Raw genomic sequence first — 7,042 nt, 5'->3', positions numbered from 1 at the left:
GAGCGGCTGTGGCGGGGCCGTGCCGCGCCGGCGGGGGTTACATAGGGCCCCGGCTACACGCCCAGTGCCGTGCGCGGCCGGGGAGGGAAGGATGGACCTTGGCAGTGCGCGTGGAAAGAGCCGCTCATCCGCAGGGAGGAAATCCTTAAAACACACACACACACACACACACACACACACACACAAACTCTGCTCTGGAGTCTCTCCTTTGGAGGAAAAAAGAGGCTCGGTCTCCGAGGTACTCCCCAGTTTCCTGTCGCCAGCTCAGTTGTCCTTACATGGGTCGTTTTCCTCCATGGGAGGCGGAACTGCGAGGACGGCTTTATCCCAGAGCGTGGGATACCCGGGCTGCCTGGCAGCAGGTCAAAAGTGCTGGGTGGATGAAGACTGTCGTCGGACCCTTTTTTTCTTTTTTTTTCTTTTACAACTATCCCATCTTAAAAAAGCTGGAAGGATTAAGAAACTACGGTGTATGCCTCAGGAAGGTGTTGTAGCGTAATGTGAAGAAGCTCAAGTTTTAAAAGACACAGCTTTAGCTAGATTTTGTTTCTAGTGAGTTTTTTTTTTCTAGTTAGATTTTTTCTACTTAAATTTAGAATGCAAAAATTGGTGCCTCACTGCATGTGAAAAGACTTAGAACAATAAATAAATAAATAGGGTATGAAATATCTTCATAGCATCCGCTTCCCATCTCCTTTTCCCCCCCAAATCCCATACTTTTTCAGTTTTGAGATCTACATCAGTTTTACTACTCTTCATCAGCACAGAAAGCTGCTTCTTTCCATACCATCCCCTTCTGACAAGGGTGCTTTTCTAAGCGGGGGTAGGGAGGCAGTACTGGGGCGTGAGTCTCAAGTAGCGAGTACATGGACTTGGCTAGGTTGKGGACCGTTCAGGATGGCATCCTTTCATTCTTTCCTCTTCATTCATGTACAAACGCCTCCAAAGTACTTAACCCTTTTTACTTTCTGGGAACTCGCCCCTGGACTGCAGTCTGCTTTGGCTTGCACATACTTTCCTCATTAGTTTTTCTTTGGAAAAAGCGATAGTCAACTCTTGCGTAAAAGTATTCTAACAAGATTCAAGAGAGAGGATATTTTCCACCCGTTCAGYTTCAAGCGAATTGGGTTTAGTGATAAAAAAACTAAAGATCACTAAAGTCCTGTTTGAGCAAGGGACACTGGTCAATCTCAACAGATCTCCATTCAAAGGGCAAGCAGTCCTTGTCTTGCTGGTTCCCTTAATGTGTGTGTCAGTCTACGTTTGATAAGTAGCTCAGATATTGAATGTGGACAAGGATTTTGCCTCACTAATAGCAAGATCTAGTTCTTCAATGCTTCTTGTCATTCTTTTTCATTTGTTAAGTCTTCTCTCCCTCCTCCTGCAAATATTGTCTGAAAACACCCCTCCATGCACATTTGAAGCTGCTGGTGTGCTCAGGTCACAGTGAATGCTGAGGAATCTGCTTTCTTTGGGGGAATAGTACTTGTAGGTGTAACGCATGCAAATTTATGACTAGCTATTTTTGTGATCTGGCACTTTCAACACTAAGGATTTGAAAAATCTGCACTATTAAGCTCCAACCTTTCAAAAAGGTATCCAGAAGATCAACTTTCCTTCTATGCAAGTAGATTCTAATTTCTTATGGTAATACTATTGTGCTCACAAAATGAAGTATTTTATGCAGATACTGGTAAATTGTCAGTGTGTAAAATTTACAGGCACACTTCTTTAGCTGGTTATGATAACTTTTTGACTAAAATGCCAGAAAGACTCATAATTATTTCAATTTTAAGAAAATCTCCATGTAAATCATGGAAGCAGATGGCTTAGGAGCTTGAAGTAGTAACGGGCAATTGATCATGACTCTGAAAGATGATGCCTGAGTGTAACAGGAGTTTTGCTCTCATCTTTGGTAGTGGCAAAGTCCTGTCCTGCTGTTTGTTAAGAAAATGAAGAGCTTGGGTGTTGAAACCATTTCATGTATATGGAAACATGTATATGAAACTTTTCCTTTAGTCAAAATGACAAACAGATGGTGTGATCTGTACTTTGTCCCTATTCATATATTTAGATCCAAATCAATCCACAACAACTCTATTAGGTGATCTAACCCTGGATTGTGGCACACGCTTATTATATAGTCTTATGATATAGATGTTATTTGATGAATTTATGTGTGGCGAATGATAAATACTCAAGCTTTGACTGTAGCTTTTATGTACTTTTTTATATTTTGAATCATCATATACATTTTGTTTCAGGATATATAATGATAATATATAATAATGATTTTTTCTGAAAAGGAGATTATTTACAAAAAGATTAAACAAGTCTTCAGAAGAGTTTGTTCAGCAAACATAATTGYGTATTTTTTTTAAGAATGAGTGGACACCAACCAGTTGAAATATTGAAAGAAGGAATTAAAGATTGATTATATGTACATTATCTTAATAGCCCATTTTAATCAAGAACTCATGAAAGGAGTCTTGAAGGATTGGTATAAATTGATATTGGTTTGTCCATTTTTAGAAATGCATTTGATGCATAAAAACCTCATCCAACTGTAAACAGGGTTACAAAACCCTCCTTCTGGATAGAAGTAAGCTATGGCTTAACAGTTAAAAACTTCAGCGATAGAGTAAAACTGAAATATTTCTGTAGAATTTCTCAGCCATCAGATGTTTCACTTCTCTTTAATACCCTGAAAATTTATAGAGCTGTCTGTTTTAATTTGAGATATATTAGCTCTACTATATAAATAATTTCACTGAGTAAAAATTTGAGTAAGTGACTTTCAGAAAGATGTAATTGCTGCTGGACCTTTTTCCAAATGTATATAGTTTTCTCTTTCACCCTACTTTCGAAAATAGTTTTTAAAACAGTAAAAGAAGGTACTGCAAATTGCATAGCTAACAACTGAAAGGCGTCAGTGATTTTATCTGTTCATGGATGATCATATTCCATGATTCTGTTCAGTACATTTTCTGAGGATAGGTCTAGTTCCTCAGAACAAAATAGTTTAAATTTAAAGTAGACCTGTCTCTTGACCTGGTAACATTTACATCTTGGAAAAGCAGTTATTTTGTCAATATATGTTAAAATCTATTGGAATATCAGTATTTCTGAGTACCTACTTGAATCACAAAGCGCTTGCTTCCATGTTAAGATTCAGTCTTCAGAAGATTAAGTACTTCTGGGAATGCTGCTGTCTTTTTGCAGCTGTTGCTTGTCAGCTTGAGATGATCTTTTCTCATGACTTTAGATTTGACATTATCCTGTTTGCAGACTTATGCTACCATTAGTGAATAATTATATCATTAGATAATATTCCTTATATAGATAGAAAGTTTTGATTTTTATTCTAGAGTAAAATATGAGTGGTGCATTGGCGCAAACTGATGGAACTCCAGAAATTGTGGCCATAAGAGTTGTTGCCATAAGAATTGTGGCCATAAGAACATTAAATTATTAATGTTCTTATTTTTAAGAGTAAATGTGTCTGGTACTTAAATTGTTCTCTTCCATCTATGGGCAGCAGGGAGGAGAGGAAGAGACATATATCTTCCTCTCCTCACCCCAGAGAAAGGATCCCAGCTTAAGGGGGATTCAGAGTTAAATTTACGGTGCACCAAATGCATGGATGCTCAGGTTTGGGCAGATCTAGTCTTCCATAGTATTCAAGCAAGAACAAGGAACCCAGTTTTGTTGTAGCACCAAAACATGTATTTTGTTGACTTTTTCCTCACAGATCATTTGTCCTGTCTTCGGAGMGTTTGCTAACAAAACAAATGAACTAATAGGCTTTTTTTTTAATGCAGGATTATGTCAACTCTTACATTCAATCAAATGTAACATAACTGTATATCTCTTTTTGATAAGAATTCAGAAGCAGCTTTCCCAGCAAAAATTGGGAAAGAAAAGAAAATTTTCCTGGAAAGCTATTAAGATAGGAATCAAGGAAGCACATGGAAAGCTCACAGGATATTTCTTTTTATCATGCTGTTGAAAACCTTATATCTTCAATAGAAAGCAGCAGTTACTGTATCTTCCTGTCCTTGAGAAGCCAATAAAGATTCTAAGAATCAAGAGCAACGTGCCAAATAGTGGGATTTTAATAAGCAAGGACCGGGAAGGGGGAATTTCCTAAACTCACTGTTACTAAATGGTGAGAAGAACATGTGGCTGAAGGCAGTTGTAGCAGGAATTAGGCTCCTAACTCGTGGCTGCCAAGGGGCACTTCCATCTTCTTACATTCCCAGTCGTAAATTGATTGTGGAGCCTGCATCTAAATCAGACTTTTACTGTCCCTGTTTGACATTGTCAGGAGGGTTGGTACCCCTCTAGGTGTCTGTCCTGTTAGCACACCCACGCAAGAGGCAAGAAATGGCTTCAAATCCCATGGCTCTCTGCCTGCAAGGATTTGAATCTACACCTTCAAACTCCTGCCAGATCCTCAGCCCCAGGAATATTCTGGGCTCTCACTGTCCTCCTGTGAAAACTTTTTTACTTCCTGTTGAATTGCTAAAATATTTATTATTTGATTGCAGGTAGGAAGAGAGATGCTGGTTCAGCTCACCAAGAGGTGAACCAGCTTCAGAACCGTTATACGCGTGAATATTGATTTTTAAATAAAGAGGAGCAGCCCCAGAACACTTTCTGCTACTGCTCCCAGTCTGCTCTGTTGCGTAAAGGATTTCATCCTAGTGCAGTGATTGCTAGGATATTAAGGATGATGTCCTTTTTCCAGCAGGATTGTGGGGAGGCCAGTTGGGTTAGGCATTTTCCCAGGCACCAGGGCTGGGATGTGCCGGAGAGATGTGGGTGAGTGTATCTGAGACACAAGAACCATTTCAGGACTCAGTTTATTGGCTTTCTGGGTGTGCCCAGAAACAAGTCCTTGCCTTTGCCTGTCGGTYACAAGTAGTTGTCTCAGTTGGCCAYGTCAAACTGCTTATAGTGAAAAGCTTTTGCAGAGTTGTCCTGTTAATTGTGTGAAAATATTCAAGCAGGATGTTGTCTGTTTAGGTGCCTTGAATGAGACTGTCAGATGTGGTAGAAAACAGTATTTCAACCGGGACAGATTGTGAAGATCCTGCTTCTATTTTAGTGAGCAATGGAAGAAAGAAGGGTTTGGGGGAGTTGTTTTGGTAATGCATTTTCACTTGCTTTTTCTGCTTAATAAAGTATGGTTTTAGGGTTTTTTTGGTTTTTTTTGAATAGAATATGATTGCAGCTGGGGGTATTGGGAATTCATTTGTTTGGTGTTTTTTTTAGTTTTAACAATTCTTTATCCAAAATTATAACAACTGTTCTTAGCATTTGTACCAGCTTGTGTCTTTTGTGGTGGTTCTTTTTTCTTTTTTTCTCTCTCTCTTTTCGCTTTTCTCTTTTGTTTTCCACTTTCTATTTTGTTTTCTCTTTTCTTTCTCCTCCTCTCTCCTCTCTCTTCTCTCCTCTCTCCTCTTTTCCCTTTTCTCTTTTCTTCATTGCTTATTACTTACCTTCTGAAAATGTGGTTGGTGAGTAATAACTGTGACAAAATGACCCTGAAATATTACTCTCTTTTTTTTTTAAGGGTAACTTCTGAGAGGATTGGCTTTTGAGACCTGCATTTTTCTAGGCATGCGGTTATATCTGTCTTTGTTAGGCCCTGATCCTGCAAACAGTTGGACCCTTGACCTTGCTCACAATGAGTGAAATCCCAGCCTCCACTTCAGACTTGCTCCTGTTTTTGAATGGAGGCATAAGACCACCCTGAGAAGTGTCAGCAACTTCAGTGGAACCACTGCCAGGGGCATAAAAATTAAATATCTGAACTTTTGTAGAACCAGAACCTTCCACTTGCAATAAGTTCCAGGTCTTAAATCTTGCAAATATGTTGCATGACATGAATGGTTATTTTCTCTTTGCTTTCACATTTTCTGTAAGTATACATGATCATATCGTATTGGATGTATATTAATAAATGTATGTGTTCCATTAAGAACTTTCTGATGAAGAGTTTATGTGTGTTACTAAACTCACTGAAAGACACATTTTTAAAAAATTTTTCCAGCCAGAAGTTTTTTTTTCTTTTTTGGGGGTAAAATCCCTTCTCTGAATAAATGCTTAATTTAGATTAGGRTAGTCTGTTTTTCATACATAACAGAAAGCTGACTATTTTCTCTAAATGTCAGAATAAACTTAAATGTGATGAGTTCTGTGAACTTCAAGGCTTTTTCTTTTGCCAGCTGTACCTTTCCAGTCATAACAACTGTTAATTGACTTGCTGTTTAAGCCAATCGTGCCTTTAAAAATTTTTGTGAAGCGTGCTCTTTAATAGCAGAAAGCTGCATTTATTTTATGGTAGTAAACTACCTTGAAAAGGAAATCTGTTCTTAAGGTTTTGGCAGATCAATACAAAATATATTTGAAACAGAGATCAGTTATTGTCAGCATGGACTTTGTGGGCCTAATCCTGTAAATGTGCATGTTTAGCTCTGATTTCATCATGGCTCACTTACATGACTACTTTTAAGCCAAAGATTAGTTTGCAGATTTAAAGCTCAGCTGAAAACAGAACATCTCCATTTTGAAGCTTTGGCTTGTTTCTGACATTTGTTTTGCTGGTGTCTGGAATCCCCCTGAAATAATTCCAAGCACGTATCTACCTTTGAAGACTGTGATTATAAATATGCCTTTCTTTGTTTGTAGTGAGTGTCTGATACATGGGTGACATAGAAGGGGGTGTGTTTAAGAATAAAACAGAATTACAGTCAAAATACAGTGTGGTAATGCAATTTATCTTATAAACATCACTTGGAAAATCAAAACAGTTGGTACATGCTGAGACTTGGGGGTTTTTTGTACATAAAGTACACTTAAATATTACCTGAAGACCTACCAAATGTTTTTCATAACAGGAATAGTGACCAGATACCGTATTTTTTGTTTCATCTTAAGCATTTTAAAGGGCTAACTTTGTAGCAGTGCATATGTCTTTCAGTGTTTTTATATTATCTCCTTGAGTAGAGGTAACAATATGGAGTCTTAAAGTTGT

The 7,042-nt window shown here is 38.2% G+C and overlaps 1 long non-coding RNA gene across 1 annotated transcript in view; it reads left to right on the top strand.

The window, feature by feature from the left end:
* The window catches only part of LOC112974012, a 7,591-nt gene extending 936 nt beyond the window's left edge, over nt 1–6,655 (top strand). The window contains exons 2-3 of the long non-coding RNA XR_003256129.1: nt 5,029–5,150; nt 5,579–6,655. This is a non-coding gene — a long non-coding RNA (uncharacterized LOC112974012). The remainder of the gene's footprint in view (nt 1–5,028; nt 5,151–5,578) is intronic.
* The last annotated feature ends 387 nt before the right edge of the window (nt 6,656–7,042 follow it).

This window comes from Apteryx rowi, unplaced genomic scaffold (assembly GCF_003343035.1).
Source record: "Apteryx rowi isolate R43461 unplaced genomic scaffold, aptRow1 scaffold_58, whole genome shotgun sequence".
Lineage (NCBI taxonomy): Eukaryota > Metazoa > Chordata > Aves > Apterygiformes > Apterygidae > Apteryx > Apteryx rowi.
This window is presented reverse-complemented; position numbering and strand designations above follow the sequence as displayed.